The 17,743-nt window shown below is 40.0% G+C and overlaps 1 protein-coding gene across 1 annotated transcript in view; it reads right to left on the reverse strand.

The window, feature by feature from the left end:
- The window catches only part of LOC141047548 (flavin reductase (NADPH)-like), a 263,042-nt gene extending 245,621 nt beyond the window's left edge, over positions 1-17,421 (reverse strand). Inside the window, exons 1-2 of the mRNA XM_073542660.1 lie at positions 17,265-17,421; positions 15,728-15,953 (exon numbers count right to left, since the gene is read on the reverse strand). The gene's annotated coding sequence lies outside the window, so the exon portion shown is untranslated. The remainder of the gene's footprint in view (positions 1-15,727; positions 15,954-17,264) is intronic.
- Between the last annotated feature and the right edge of the window lie 322 nt (positions 17,422-17,743).

The following is a 17,743-nucleotide window of genomic DNA, read 5'->3' on the forward strand; positions in this document are numbered from 1 at the left end:
AAATTAAAAAACATAGGCCTCCTCCATATCCCCTCATAGCCTCCTTTTCCATCTCCAATATAGGTGTTTTCTAGCATGTTGGTAGAAAAAGCCCTCAATGATTTGGTTGCAATTTAGGAAAAGTAGAACAATATTTTACACAGCTCTGCAATGTCTCCTTCACACATCTCTCTAGCATATGTTTTTTTGAGAGTAACATTTTAGCTCACTTGGACATAAAACATGTGAGAAAAACTTCATGCAAAGTACAAGGGAGGCAGAACATATTCATATTTACAGAATCAGCTTACGTTAGTCAATTGTGCATAGAAAACTTTACTATAAAGCATATTATAGAAAAAGACACATTTTCAAACATTCTACATATTTAAACTTAACAATTATGATAGTTTCCTTGGTTTTAGCTACTTTTCCAAAATTGTAAGCAAACAGATTATTGCACACCTAAAAATAAAATTAAAACACATAGGCCTCCTCCATATCCCCTCATAGCCTCCTTTTCCATCACCAATATAGGTGTTTTTTTTAGCATTTTGGTAGGAAAAAAGTCAATGATTTGTTCACAATTTAGGAAAAGTAGAAGAATATTTTACACAGCTCTGCAATGTCTACTTCACACATCTCTCTAGCATATATTTTTTGAGAGTAACCTTTTAGCTCACTTGGACCTTAAACATGGGAGAAACCCTTCATGCAAAATACAAGAGAGGAAGAACATATTCACATTCACAGAATCAACTGACTTTAGTCAATTGTGCATAGAAACCTTTACTATAAAGCATGTCACAGAAAAAGGCACATTTTCATACATTCTACATATTTAAACTTAACAATTATGATAATTACATGGGTATTAGCTACTTTTCCTAAATTGTCAGCAAACAGATTAATGTACACCTAAAAATAAAATTAAAAAACATAGGCCTCCTCCATATCCCCTCATAGCCTCCCTTTCCATCACCAATACAGGTGTTTTCTAGCATTTTGGTAGAAAAAAATCCTCAATGATTTGTTTAGAATTTAGGAAAATTAGAATATTTTACACAGCTCGACAATGTCTACTTCACACATCTCTCTAGTATATATATCTTTGACAGTAACCATTAAGCTCACTTGGACTTAAAACATGAGAGAAACACTTCATGCAAATTACAAGGGAGGCAGAACATATTCACATTTACAGAATCCGCTTACTTTAGGCAATAGTGCCTAGAAACCATTACTATAAAGCATGTTACAGAAAAAAGACACATTTTCATATATTTTCTATATATTTAAACTTAAAGGGAACCTGTCACCCCCCTGGGCGTTTTTAACAAAAAGTGCCACCTTCAGCAGCACTAAGGCTGCATTCTGTGAAGGTGGCTCGTCCGTTCCTGACCCCCAGTAATGCCAAAATATTAACTTTTATAAATAGGACCTCAAACCTATAATGAGTCCGATAGGTATGGAGTCTCCCCCTGAAGCAGCTGCCTCCCTGCCATCATTCATGTCTCTGTAGCGTCTTGTGCCCTGCCTCCCATAGCCGTCCATTACGCCCATGTGATGCCGTCTGTGCCCCGCCTCCCATAGACGTGCATCATGCCCCTTCTCTGCTGTCTGTGCCCTGCCACCCTTAGCTGTCCTTCATGTGCCTGCTCTGCCATCTATGGCACGCCTCCCATAACCATTCATCATGCCCCTGCTCTGCTGTCTGTGCTCCACCTCCCATAGCCATCCATCATGCCTCTTCTCTGCTTCTGTTCCCCACCTCCTGTCTCCTATTCCGGCTCCCTGCTCTGTGAAAACAGTTCTTGGGCATACGAAGTGCACGCTACCCATGAACTGACATCAGCCCATCACGCCTGCGTGTTGTGGAGGCCCCAGATCCTGCCCCGCAGTGTGAATACATCATAACACACACACTGCAGGGCAGGATCTGGGGCCTTCACAACATGCAGGAGTAATCGACTGATGTCAGTTTTTGGGCAGCACGCACTGCGCATGCCCGAGAACTGATTTCACAGAGCAGGAGCTGGCATAGGAGACAGAGGTGGGGAACAGAAGCAGAGCAATGGCAGGATGAACGGCTATGGGAGGCGGGGCAGACAGCAGAGCAGGGGCATCATGGACAGCTATGGGAGGCGGGCACAGACAGCAGAGCAGGGACATGATGGACGGCTATAGGAGGCGGGGCACAGACGGCAGCACAGGGGAATGAAGGACGGCTATGGGAGGTGGGATACAAACGGCGGCACACAGGGGCATGATGGATGGCTATGGGAGGCGGGGCACAGACACTACAGAGACATGATTGACGGCAGGGAGGTTGCTGTTTCAGGGGGAGACTCCAAACTAATGGGACTCATTATACAGTAGGTATGAGGACCTATTTATAAAAGTTAATATTTTGCAATTACTGGGGGTCAGAAACGGAAGAGCCACCTTCACAGAATGCAGCCTTAGTGCTGCTGAAGGTGGCTCTTTTAGTTAAAACCGCAAGGGGGGTGACAGGTTCCCTTAAACAATTATGATAGTTTACTTGGTTTTAGCTACTTTTCCTAAATTGTCAGCAGATTATTGCACACCTAAAAAGAAAACTAATAAACATAGGCCTCCTTCATATCCCCTCATAGCCTCCTTTTCCATCGCCAATATAGGTGTATTCTAGCATGTTGGTAGAAAAAGCCCTCAATGATTTGGTTACAATTTAGGAAAAGTAGAAGAATATTTTACACAGCTCTGCAATGTCTCCTTCACACATCTCTCTAGCATATGTTTTATTGAGAGTAACCTTTTAGCTCACTTGGACATAAAACATGTGAGAAACACTTCATGCAAAATACAAGGGAGGCAGAACATATTCACATTTACAGAATCAGCTGACTTTAGTCAATTGTGCATAGAAACCTTTACTATAAAGCATGTCACAGAAAAAGACACATTTTCATACATTCTACATATTTAAACTTAACAATTATGATAATTACATGGGTATTAGCTACTTTTCCTAAATTGTCAGCAAACAGATTAATGTACACCTAAAAATAAAATTAAAAAACATAGGCCTCCTCCATATCCCCTCATAGCCTCCTTTTCCATCTCCAATATAGGTGTTTTCTAGCATGTTGGTAGAAAAAGCCGTCAATGATTTGGTTGCAATTTAGGAAAAGTAGAACAATATTTTACACAGCTCTGCAATGTCTCCTTCACACATCTCTCTAGCATATGTTTTTTTGAGAGTAACATATTAGCTGACTTGGACATAAAACATGTGAGAAAAACTTCATGCAAAGTACAAGGGAGGCAGAACATATTCATATTTACAGAATCAGCTTACGTTAGTCAATTGTGCATAGAAAACTTTAATATAAAGCATATTATAGAAAAAGACACATTTTCAAACATTCTACATATTTAAACTTAACAATTATGATAGTTTCCTTGGTTTTAGCTACTTTTCCAAAATTGTAAGCAGATTATTGCACACCTAAAAATAAAATTAAAACACATAGGCCTCCTCCATATCCCCTCATAGCCTCCTTTTCCATCACCAATATAGGTGTTTTTTTTAGCATTTTGGTAGGAAAAAAGTCAATGATTTGTTCACAATTTAGGAAAAGTAGAAGAATATTTTACACAGCTCTGCAATGTCTACTTCACACATCTCTCTAGCACATATTTTTTGAGAGTATCCTTTTAGCTCACTTGGACCTTAAACATGGGAGAAACCCTTCATGCAAAATACAAGAGAGGAAGAACATATTCACATTCACAGAATCAGCTGACTTTAGTCAATTGTGCATAGAAACCTTTACTATAAAGCATGTCACAGAAAAAGGCACATTTTCATACATTCTACATATTTAAACTTAACAATTATGATAATTACATGGGTATTAGCTACTTTTCCTAAATTGTCAGCAAACAGATTAATGTACACCTAAAAATAAAATTAAAAAACATAGGCCTCCTCCATATCCCCTCATAGCCTCCTTTTCCATCGCCAATACAGGTGTTTTCTAGCATTTTGGTAGAAAAAAATCCTCAATGATTTGTTTAGAATTTAGGAAAATTAGGATATTTTACACAGCTCGACAATGTCTACTTCACACATCTCTCTAGTGTATATATCTTTGAGCGTAACCATTTAGCTCACTTGGACTTAAAACATGGGAGAAACACTTCATGCAAATTACAAGGGAGGCAGAACATATTTACATTTACAGAATCCGCTTATTTTAGGCAATAGTGCCTTGAAACCTTTACTATAAAGCATGTTACAGAAAAAAGACACATTTTCATATATTTTCTATATATTTAGACTTAAAGGGAACCTGTCACCCCCCTGGGCGTTTTTAACAAAAAGTGTCACCTTCAGCAGCACTAAGGCTGCATTCTGTGAAGGTGGCTCGTCCGTTCCTGACCCCCAGTAATGCCAAAATATTAACTTTTATAAATAGGACCTCAAACCTATAATGAGTCCCATAGGTATGGAGTCTCCCCCTGAAGCATCCGCCTCCGTGCCATCATTCATGTGTCTGTATCGTCTTGTGCCCTGCCTCCCATAGCCGTCAATTACGCCCCTGTGATGCCGTCTGTGCCCCGCCTCGTATAGACGTCCATCATGCCCCTTCTCTGCCGTCTGTGCCCTGCCACCCTTAGCCGTCCTTCATGTGCCTGCTCTGCCATCTATGGCACGCCTCCCATAACCGTCCATCATGCCCCTGCTCTGCTGTCTGTGCTCCACCTCCCATAGCCATCCATCATGCCTCTTCTCCGCTTCTGTTCCCCTCCTCCTGTCTCCTATTCTGGCTCCCTGCTCTGTGAAAACAGTTCTCAGGCATACGCAGTGCGCGCTACCCATGAACTGACATCAGCCCATCACGCCTGTGTGTTGTGGAGGCCCCAGATCCTGCCCCTCAGTGTGAATACATCATAACACACACTGCAGGGCAGGATCTTGGGCATTCACAACATGCAGGAGTAATCAACTGATATCAGTTTTTGGGCAGCACGCACTGCGCATGCCCGAGAACTGATTTCACAGAGCAGGAACCGGCATAGGAGACAGAGGTGGGGAACAGAAGCATAGAAAGGGCAGGATGGATGGCTATGGGAGGCGGGGCAGACAGCAGAGCAGAGACATCATGGACAGCTATGGGAGGCGGGCACAGACAGCAGAGCAGGGACAAGATGGACGGCTATGGGAGGCGGGGCACAGACGGCAGCACAGGGGAATGAAGGACAGCTATGGGAGGCGGGATACAGATGGCGGCACACAGGGGCATGATGGACGGCTATGGGAGGCGGGGCACAGACGCTACAGAGACATAATTGACGGTAGGGAGGTGGCTGCTTCAGGGGGGAGACTCCATACCTAATGGGACTCATTATACAGTAGGTATGAGGACCTATTTATAAATGTTAATATTTTGCAATTACTGGGGGTCAGAAATGGAAGAGCCACCATCACAGAATGCAGCCTTAGTGCTGCTGAAGGTGGCTCTTTTAGTTAAAACCGCCAGGGGTGTGACAGGTTCCCTTTAACAATTATGATAGTTTACTTGGTTTTAGCTACTTTTCCTAAATTGTCAGCAGATTATTGCACACCTAAAAATAAAACTAATAAACATAAGCCTCCTCCATATCCCCTCATAGCCTCCTTTTCCATCGCCAATATAGGTGTTTTCTAGCATGTTGGTAGAAAAAGCCCTCAATGATTTGGTTACAATTTAGGAAAAGTAGAAGAATATTTTACACAGCTCTGCAATGTCTCCTTCACACATCTCTCTAGCATATGTTGTTTTGAGAGTAACCTTTTAGCTCACTTGGACATAAAACATGTGAGAAACACTTCATGCAAAATACAAGGGAGGCAGAACATATTCATATTTACAGAATCAGCTTACGTTAGTCAATTGTGCATAGAAAATTTTACTATAAAGCATATTATAGAAAAAAAGACACATTTTCAAACATTCTACATATTTAAACTTAACAATTATGATAGTTTCCTTGGTTTTAGCTACTTTTCCAAAATTGTCAGCAAACAGATTATTGCACACCTAAAAATAAAATTAAAAAACATAGGCCTCCTCCATATCCCCTCATAGCCTCCTTTTCCATCGCCAATATAGGTGTTTTCTAGCATGTAGGTAGAAAAAGCCCTCAATGATTTGGTTACAATTTAGGAAAAGTAGAAGAAAATTTTACACAGCTCTGCAATGTCTCCTTCACACATCTCTCTAGCATATGTTTTTTTGAGAGTAACCATTTAGCTCACTTGGACCTTAAACATGGGAGAAACCCTTCATGCAAAATACAAGGGAGGCAGAACATATTCACATTTACAGAATCAGCTGACTTTAGTCAATTGTGCATAGAAACCTTTACTATAAAGCATGTCACAGAAAAAGACACATTTTCTTACATTCTACATATTTAAACTTAACAATTATGATAATTACATGGGTATTATCTACTTTTCCTAAATTGTCAGCAAACAGATTAATGCACACCTAAAAATAAAATTAAAAAACATAGGCCTCCTCCATATCCCCTCATAGCCTCACTTTCCATCGCCAATACAGGTGTTTTCTAGCATTTTGGTAGAAAAAATCCTCAATGATTTGCTTAGAATTTAGGAAAATTAGAATATTTTACACAGCTCGACAATGTCTACTTCACACATCTCTCTAGTATATATATCTTTGAGAGTAACCATTTAGCTCACTTGGACTTAAAGCATGGGAGAAACACTTCATGCAAATTACAAGGGAGGCAGAACATATTCACATTTACAGAATCTGCTTACTTTAGGCAATAGTGCATAGAAACCTTTACTATAAAGCATGTTACAGAAAAAAGACACATTTTCATATATTTTCTATATATTTAATCTTAAAGGGAACCTGTCACCCCACCTGGGCGTTTTTAAAAAGTGCCACCTTCAGCAGCACTAAGGCTGCATTCTGTGATGGTGGCTCGTCCGTTCCTGACCCCCAGTAATGCCAAAATATTAACTTCTATAAATAGGAACTCAAACCTATAATGAGTCCCATAGGTATGGAGTCTCCCCCTGAAGCAGCCGCCTCCCTGCCATCATTCATGTCTCTGTAGCATCTTGTGCCCTGCCTCCCATAGCCGTCCATTACGCCCCTGTGATGCCGTCTGTGCCCCGCCTCCCATAGACATCCATCATGCCCCTGCTCTGCCGTCTGTGCCCTGCCACCCATAGCCGTCCTTCATGTGCCAGCTCTGCCATTTGTGGCACGACTCCCATAACCGTCCATCATGCCCCTGCTCTGCTGTCTGTGCTCCACCTCCCACAGTCGTCCATCATGCCCCTTCTCTGCTTCTGTTCCCCACCTCCTGTCTCCCATGCCGGCTCCCTGCTCTGTGAAAACAGTTCTCGGGCATACGCAGTGCGCGCTGCCCGTGAAATGACATCAGGCCATCAAGCCTGCTTGTTGTGGAAGCCCCAGATCTTGCCCCGCAGTGTGAATACATCATAACACACACTGTGGGGCAGGATCTGGGGCCTTCACAACATACAGGAGTAATCGACTGATGTCAGTTTTTGGGCAGCATGCACTGCGAATGCCTGAGAACTGTTTTCACAGAGCAGGCACCGGCATAGGAGACAGAGGTGGGGAACAGAAGCAGAGCAATGGCAGGACGGACGGCTATGAGAGGCGGGGCAGACAGCAGAGCAGAGGCATGATGGATGGCTATGGGAGGCGGGGAACAGACGGCAGCACAGGGGCATCAAGGACGGCTATGGGAGGCGGGACACAGATGGCAGAACACAGGGGCATGATGGGCGGCTATGGGAGGCGGGGCACAGATGCTACAGAGACATGATTGACGGCGGGGAGGTGGCTGCTTCAGGGGGGAGACTCCATACCTATGGGACTCATTATAGGTATGAGGACCCATTTATAAAAGTTAATATTTCGGCATTACTGGGGGTCAGAAATGGAAGAGCCACCATCACAGAATGCAGCCTTAGTGCTGCTGAAGGTGACTCTTTTAGTTAAAACCGCCAGGGGGTGACAGGTTCCCTTTAACAATTATGATAGTTTCCTTGGTTTTAGCTACATTTCCAAAATTGTCAGCAGATTATTGCACACCTAAAAATAAAAGTAAAAAACATAGGCCTCCTCCATAACCCCTCATAGCCTCCTTTTCCATCGCCAATATAGGTATTTTCTAGTATTTTGGTAGAAAAACCCATCAATGATTTGTTCACAATTTAGGAAAAGTAGAAGAATATTTTACACAGCTCTACAATGTCTACTTCACACATCTTTCTAGCATATTTTTGAGCATAACCTTTTACCTCACTTCGACCTAAAACATGGGAGAAACACTTCATGCAAAATAAAAGGTAGGCAGAACATATTCACATTTACAGAATCAGCTGACTTTAGTCAATTGTGCATAGAAACCTTTACTTCTGTATAAAGCATGTTACAGAAAAAAAACACATTTTCATACATTCTACATATTTAAACTTAACAATTATGATAGTTTCCTTGGTTTTAGCTACTTTTCCTAAATTGTCAGCAAACAGATTAATTCACACCTAAAAATAAAATTAAAAAACATAGGCCTCCTCCATAACCCCTCATAGCCTCCCTTTCCATCGCCAATATAGGTGTTTTCTAGCATTTTGGTCGAAAAAACCCTCAATGATTTTGTTACAATTTAGGAAAAGTAGAAGAATATTCTACACAGTTCTGCAATGTCTCCTTCACACATCTCTCTAGCATGTTTTTTTGAGAGTAACCTTTTAGCTCACTTGGACATAAAACATGTGAGAAACACTTCATGCAAAATACAAGGGAGGCAGAACATATTCATATTTACAGAATCAGCTTACGTTAGTCAATTGTGCATAGAAAATTTTACTATAAAGCATATTATAGAAAAAAAGACACATTTTCAAACATTATACATATTTAAACTTAACAATTATGATAGTTTCCTTGGTTTTAGCTACTTTTCCAAAATTGTCAGCAAACAGATTATTGCACACCTAAAAATAAAATTAAAAAACATAGGCCTCCTCCATATCCCCTCATAGCCTCCTTTTCCATCGCCAATATAGGTGTTTTCTAGCATGTAGGTAGAAAAAGCCCTCAATGATTTGGTTACAATTTAGGAAAAGTAGAAGAAAATTTTACACAGCTCTGCAATGTCTCCTTCACACATCTCTCTAGCATATGTTTTTTTGAGAGTAACCATTTAGCTCACTTGGACCTTAAACATGGGAGAAACCCTTCATGCAAAATACAAGGGAGGCAGAACATATTCACATTTACAGAATCAGCTGACTTTAGTCAATTGTGCATAGAAACCTTTACTATAAAGCATGTCACAGAAAAAGACACATTTTCTTACATTCTACATATTTAAACTTAACAATTATGATAATTACATGGGTATTATCTACTTTTCCTAAATTGTCAGCAAACAGATTAATGCACACCTAAAAATAAAATTAAAAAACATAGGCCTCCTCCATATCCCCTCATAGCCTCACTTTCCATCGCCAATACAGGTGTTTTCTAGCATTTTGGTAGAAAAAATCCTCAATGATTTGCTTAGAATTTAGGAAAATTAGAATATTTTACACAGCTCGACAATGTCTACTTCACACATCTCTCTAGTATATATATCTTTGAGAGTAACCATTTAGCTCACTTGGACTTAAAGCATGGGAGAAACACTTCATGCAAATTACAAGGGAGGCAGAACATATTCACATTTACAGAATCTGCTTACTTTAGGCAATAGTGCATAGAAACCTTTACTATAAAGCATGTTACAGAAAAAAGACACATTTTCATATATTTTCTATATATTTAATCTTAAAGGGAACCTGTCACCCCACCTGGGCGTTTTTAAAAAGTGCCACCTTCAGCAGCACTAAGGCTGCATTCTGTGATGGTGGCTCGTCCGTTCCTGACCCCCAGTAATGCCAAAATATTAACTTCTATAAATAGGAACTCAAACCTATAATGAGTCCCATAGGTATGGAGTCTCCCCCTGAAGCAGCCGCCTCCCTGCCATCATTCATGTCTCTGTAGCATCTTGTGCCCTGCCTCCCATAGCCGTCCATTACGCCCCTGTGATGCCGTCTGTGCCCCGCCTCCCATAGACATCCATCATGCCCCTGCTCTGCCGTCTGTGCCCTGCCACCCATAGCCGTCCTTCATGTGCCAGCTCTGCCATTTGTGGCACGACTCCCATAACCGTCCATCATGCCCCTGCTCTGCTGTCTGTGCTCCACCTCCCACAGTCGTCCATCATGCCCCTTCTCTGCTTCTGTTCCCCACCTCCTGTCTCCCATGCCGGCTCCCTGCTCTGTGAAAACAGTTCTCGGGCATACGCAGTGCGCGCTGCCCGTGAAATGACATCAGGCCATCAAGCCTGCTTGTTGTGGAAGCCCCAGATCTTGCCCCGCAGTGTGAATACATCATAACACACACTGTGGGGCAGGATCTGGGGCCTTCACAACATACAGGAGTAATCGACTGATGTCAGTTTTTGGGCAGCATGCACTGCGAATGCCTGAGAACTGTTTTCACAGAGCAGGCACCGGCATAGGAGACAGAGGTGGGGAACAGAAGCAGAGCAATGGCAGGACGGACGGCTATGAGAGGCGGGGCAGACAGCAGAGCAGAGGCATGATGGATGGCTATGGGAGGCGGGGAACAGACGGCAGCACAGGGGCATCAAGGACGGCTATGGGAGGCGGGACACAGATGGCAGAACACAGGGGCATGATGGGCGGCTATGGGAGGCGGGGCACAGATGCTACAGAGACATGATTGACGGCGGGGAGGTGGCTGCTTCAGGGGGGAGACTCCATACCTATGGGACTCATTATAGGTATGAGGACCCATTTATAAAAGTTAATATTTCGGCATTACTGGGGGTCAGAAATGGAAGAGCCACCATCACAGAATGCAGCCTTAGTGCTGCTGAAGGTGACTCTTTTAGTTAAAACCGCCAGGGGGTGACAGGTTCCCTTTAACAATTATGATAGTTTCCTTGGTTTTAGCTACATTTCCAAAATTGTCAGCAGATTATTGCACACCTAAAAATAAAAGTAAAAAACATAGGCCTCCTCCATAACCCCTCATAGCCTCCTTTTCCATCGCCAATATAGGTATTTTCTAGTATTTTGGTAGAAAAACCCATCAATGATTTGTTCACAATTTAGGAAAAGTAGAAGAATATTTTACACAGCTCTACAATGTCTACTTCACACATCTTTCTAGCATATTTTTGAGCATAACCTTTTACCTCACTTCGACCTAAAACATGGGAGAAACACTTCATGCAAAATAAAAGGTAGGCAGAACATATTCACATTTACAGAATCAGCTGACTTTAGTCAATTGTGCATAGAAACCTTTACTTCTGTATAAAGCATGTTACAGAAAAAAAACACATTTTCATACATTCTACATATTTAAACTTAACAATTATGATAGTTTCCTTGGTTTTAGCTACTTTTCCTAAATTGTCAGCAAACAGATTAATTCACACCTAAAAATAAAATTAAAAAACATAGGCCTCCTCCATAACCCCTCATAGCCTCCCTTTCCATCGCCAATATAGGTGTTTTCTAGCATTTTGGTCGAAAAAACCCTCAATGATTTTGTTACAATTTAGGAAAAGTAGAAGAATATTCTACACAGTTCTGCAATGTCTCCTTCACACATCTCTCTAGCATGTTTTTTTGAGAGTAACCTTTTAGCTCACTTGGACATAAAACATGTGAGAAACACTTCATGCAAAATACAAGGGAGGCAGAACATATTCATATTTACAGAATCAGCTTACGTTAGTCAATTGTGCATAGAAAATTTTACTATAAAGCATATTATAGAAAAAAAGACACATTTTCAAACATTATACATATTTAAACTTAACAATTATGATAGTTTCCTTGGTTTTAGCTACTTTTCCAAAATTGTCAGCAAACAGATTATTGCACACCTAAAAATAAAATAAAAAAACATAGGCCTCCTCCATATCCCCTCATAGCCTCCTTTTTCATCACCAATATAGGTGTTTTTTTAGCATTTTGGTAGAAAAAAAGTCAATGATTTGTTCACAATTTAGGAAAAGTAGAAGAATATTTTACACAGCTCTGCTATGTCTACTTCACACATCTCTCTAGCATATGTTTTTTTTAGAGTAACCTTTTAGCTCACTTGGACCTTAAACATGGGAGAAACCCTTCATGCAAAATACAAGGGAGGCAGAACATATTCACATTTACAGAATCAGCTGACTTTAGTCAATTGTGCATAGAAACCTTTACTATAAAGCATGTCACAGAAAAAGACACATTTTCATACATTCTACATATTTAAACTTAACAATTATGATAATTACATGGGTATTAGCTACTTTTCCTAAATTGTCAGCAAACAGATTAATGCACACCTAAAAATAAAATTAAAAAACATAGGCCTCCTCCATATCCCTCATAGCCTCCCTTTCCATCGCCAATACAGGTGTTTTCTAGCATTTTGGTAGAAAAAATCCTCAATGATTTGCTTAGAATTTAGGAAAATTAGAATATTTTACACAGCTCGACAATGTCTACTTCACACATCTCTCTAGTATATATATCTTTGAGAGTAACCATTTAGCTCACTTGGACTTAAAACATGGGAGAAACACTTCATGCAAATTACAAGGGAGGCAGAAAATATTCACATTTACAGAATCCGCTTACTTTAGGCAATAGTGCCTAGAAACCTTTACTATAAAGCATGTTACAGAAAAAAGACACATTTTCATATATTTTCTATATATTTAAACTTAAAGGGAACCTGTCACCCCCCCTGGGCAATTTTAACAAAAATTGCCACCTTCAGCAGCACTAAGGCTGCATTCTGTGAAGGTGGCTCGTCCGTTCCTGACCCCCAGTAATGCCAAAATATTAACTTTTATAAATAGGAACTCAAACCTATAATGAGTCCCATAGGTATGGAGTCTCCCCCTGAAGCAGCCGCCTCCCTGCCATCATTCATGTCTCTGTAGCATCTTATGCCCTGCCTCCCATAGCCGTCCATTACGCCCCTGTGATGCCGTCTTTATATGTAAAAGTTTGGACACCCTTTGTCAAAATTACTGTTATTCTGTTATTGTGAACAGTTATGCAAGTTGAAGATGAAATGATCTCTTAAAGGTCTAAAGTTAAAGATGACACACTTCATTTGTATTTCAGGCAAAAAAATATAAATTGTTATTTTTTAAACATTTTTAAAATTACAAAAATGTAAATGGCCCAATGCAATAGTTTGGGCATCCTTGAAGATTTGTGTGCTTAGATAACTTTGACTATGGATTCAGACCTTAATTAGCCTGTTATGATTATGGATTGTTCACTATCATTGTTAGGAAAGGCCAGGTGATGCAAATTTTGATGATGTTAAAATAGAACTCTTTGGCAACAATGATCAAAAGTGTGTGGAGAAAACAGGGCACAGAATATCAAGAATAGAACATCCCGCCAACCATTTAGCATGGGAGTGGAGCAATCATGCTTTGGGGTTTGTCGCAGTCAATGGTAGGGGAAAGATTTCACGGGTAGAGGGAAGAATGGATTCAATGAAATTGCAACAAATTCTTGATGGAAACATAACACCATCTGTAAAAAAAAAGCTGAAGTTGAAAAGAGGATGGCTTCTACAAATGGATAATGATCCTAAATACACATCAAAATCCACAATAGACTATCTCAAAAGGCACAAGCTAAAAGCTTTTCAATGGCCTTAACAGTCCTGTCTATGAACATTATTGAAAATCTGTGTGGTGTGTGGCCCCCTCCAGGTCTCAGCACCCTTATCCACCCATCTTTCCCATACAAGGATTTAATTGCTAGCTACACCTAGTTTCCTTTTCACTCCCCATTCAGATGAGGCCTGGTTTGGCACAGGGAAAGGTAGGGTATATAGTGGTTAGGGATCATCCATATTAAAAGGTACACCTTGACGTGGTTTGATAGCTTTTGTGCTCTTTGATCAAAAATTGCTAAGTACCTCATGTAAGTTAATGACTATTGTGCTGCTGCAACAAGTACTTTTCTATAAAGAGGAAATATGGTAATGATTTACTATATTAGCTACAGTCATCGATTATGTTAGCAATTGTGTTAAAATTGAGGTTTGCTCACAGAAAACAAAAATAGTTTTCCAAATGAGAACTACTGTCTGATTATTGCTTAGGGGTTTCATTTATGCTTTGTTGCATTTTATGCTTTAAAGTATAACTCTCATCTAATAACCTTGCTAAAAATAAATAAAGTGGATAACAATAAAGTAAATGCTGTAATACTCTGAGAATATTTTTCAATGTTCCTTATTGGGTAACTACCCAAGATCCCCGTATAATAACAAATGATAGGTTTTGTGCTGTATGCGACAAAACTTTTTAAAGGGTTGATATTGACTTCTAGGACACGCAGCCATATACAATGAATGGCTATTAGGTTGATGAGCTTGTCATTTCAAAGTTCAGTAAATTACCATATTTAGGGCTATACCTCAGTGTTTTCTCCAGAAAAGTGGTGTAAAACATTTTGAAGTAAAAACTCTCCTTTAATAACATTGCTAAAAATAAATCAAGTACATAACAATATAGTAACTGCTGTATGACTTTATGAATCTTTTTCAATGTTCCTTATAGGGTAACCATCGAAGATCCCCTGTATAATAACAAAGGATAGACTTTTTGTTATACCCTGTGTGACTTTGGCTGAAGGTGCAAGACCCACGTCACTAGATTCCAAATGGGGCAGCAGCTTTTATAATGAAAGTAACACGTTTCTGCCATGTTCCTATCTCAGTTTTACCCTGCCATAGATGTATTAAGGGGTAAAGTTTATTCTTGTGGAGAGTGCCAAATCGGTGTAGAAAGACTTCTACGCCATATAATGCAACTCTGAAAATGTAAATATGTTAAATATGTAAAATATAATGTAAAATGTAAACAATGTAAATATAAATATTGAAAGAGTCTCTTCTGAGTGGCCATGCGTATATAGAAAATCCCAGGGGACCATTGCATGTCTATAACTCTACCTAGGCATACCTGGAACTTTCCACAAGGAGAAACTTAACCCCTTAAAATTCCTGTCAGAGGTCTCTCACCCAGTCAAATCAGTTCTCCTGGTTTTGCACTGATGAGGGGCAAACACCTTAAAACGCATGTCTGCAAACTGAGTTTATGGTTTAGCTGCTTATCCTAAGACATGCAACAATAATTTTTAAAGGATTGATATTGACTTTAGGATTGCTACATCCCATAGGTGGTACTTTAGTTCCAGTCTATTTATTTAGTATAGTTTTCTGTGCATGACTTCTTACACTTATTCAGCAATAAAGGGATACATGACTTCCTGTAATACATGCAATATCCCCCATATTATACCCTCGCATCCGTCATATTTGACATCACTAAAATCAGGCGTGCACCAGGCTGATATGTTATGAACTCCCAAAAATGCTCATGTTTTTTACCATATAACTGTTTGCAGAGAGAGCTATCAACTTTAGCTTACTGTGTAAAGAAAGTGCAACTCTTGTATTGTACAGCCTGTCACTGTTCTGAGTCCTTGACATTTACACTACAATGGAAACCCCTGCAGTCAAGAAAAAGTAAAAATGTCACACAGATGTAACAAAACAGAGCGGAAAACTGGAAGGATCCTTACCTGCTATTCAGAGGTGTGCTTTTCCTGCAGAACCATCCAGGATTACCACCTAAAGATCTTCCATGTATGGAGAACGCTGCTCTTGCCTGAGATCTTCCTGATGGAATGAAGACTGCGTGTGGAACACATCACTATTATTCCTCCATTTCATCAGCTGTGATGTCATAATAGAAGGAAGAAGCCTATGATGTCATCAGCTGAAGGTAGAAGCCTGAGAGGGATGCAGCTGAAAATCAAGAGAAATTAAGAATTTATACTGCACTGAATAATGTGCTTCATTTAAGTTCTAAAATAAACAGAAAAATGTGAACTGTCAAAAAACAAACACTGATTTGCTGTTTATAGCCAACAATCACAACTCAGCTTCCATTTTTTTATATAGATTCAATGGTTGAAAAAAAACCTAGGTCCATCAAGTTCAACCTTTCTCCACCAATTGTTCTGTTCGTCAATAAATTAACTATATCCCGTTATGTGTATTGAGAAAATCATCCGGCCCTTTTTCTAAAAGCTGTTGTAGTGTCTGCCATTACTACCTCTTGTGGTAGGGCATTCCACAGTCTGACTGCTCTAACTGTAAAGACCCCTTTCCTATTTAGCTGCCGGAATTGCCTTTCTTCCACAAGTAATGAGCGACCTCTGGTCCTTGGTATGGTTTTTGGAAGGAATAAGCCATGCGCCAGTCCTTTGTACTGGCCACACAGATATTTATACATATAAATAAGATCCCCTCTGAGGCATCTTTTTTCTAAGCTAATCAAGCCCAACTTTTCCAACCTCTCATTATATGAGAAGTCTTCCATCCCTTGTGATAATCTAGTTGCCCGCCTTTAAACTGACTGTAATTTCTGAATGTCCTTTTTAAAATATGGAGCCCAAAACTGGATCCCATACTCTAGATGTGGCCTCACAAGCGATTTATAAAGGTGTAACAATACGTTGGGATCATGGGATTTTAGCTCTCTTTTTATTAACCCTAAAATCTTGTTTGCTTTTGCGGTTGCTGCTTGACATTGAGTATTGCTGCTCAACATACTTGTAACCAGAAGACCCAAGTCCTTGTCCTTTTCTATCATCCCAAGTATGGTCCCATTTAATGTATATGCATCTTGGCGTCATCTGCTTTAGGCCATATTCACACGTCAGTCTTTGGTTTAGTATTTTCCATCAGTGTTTGTATGCCAAAAAAGAAGTGGAACTTACAGTGAAAAGCTACAATTGAAAGATTGACATCTATTCTTTGTTTTGGAGACACTCCTGGTTTTGGCATACAAATACTGACGAAATACTGATCAAAAATACTGATATGTAAATAAAGGCCCAAAAATGCTAATTTTTTTTTCCATATAACCGTTTGCAGAGAGAGCTATCAACTTTAGCTTACTGTGCAAAGAAAGTGCACCTCCTGTATTGTACAGCCTGTCACTGTACTGAGCCCTTGACATTTACACTACAATGGAAACCCCTGCAGTCAAGAAAAAGTAAAAATGTCACACAGATGTAACAAAACAGAATGGAAAACTGGAAGGATCCTTACCTGCTATTCAGATGTGTGCTTTTCCTGCAGAACCATCTAGGATTACCACCAAAAGATCTTCCATGCATGGAGAACGCTGCTCTTGCCTGAGATCTACCTGATGGAATGAAGACTGCGTGTGGAACACATCACTATTATTCCTCCATTCCATCAGCTGTGATGTCATAATAGAAGGAAGAAGCTTATGATGTCATCAGCTGAAGGTAGAAGCCTGAGAGGAATGCAGCTGAAAATCAAGAGAAACGAATTTATACTGCACTGAATAATGTGCTTCATTTAAGTTCTAAAATAAACAGAAAAATGTGAACTGTCAAAAAACAAACAATGATTTGCTGTTTATAGCCAACAATCACAACTCAGCTTCCATTTTTTTATATAGATTCAAAGGTTGAAAAAAAACCTAGGTCCATCAAGTTCAACCTTTCTCCACCAATTGTTCTGTTCGTCAATAAATTAACTATATCCCGTTATGTGTATTG

Source organism: Dendrobates tinctorius, unplaced genomic scaffold, assembly GCF_039654945.1.
Source record: "Dendrobates tinctorius isolate UK_male_01 unplaced genomic scaffold, ASM3965494v1 ptg000011l, whole genome shotgun sequence".
NCBI lineage: Eukaryota > Metazoa > Chordata > Amphibia > Anura > Dendrobatidae > Dendrobates > Dendrobates tinctorius.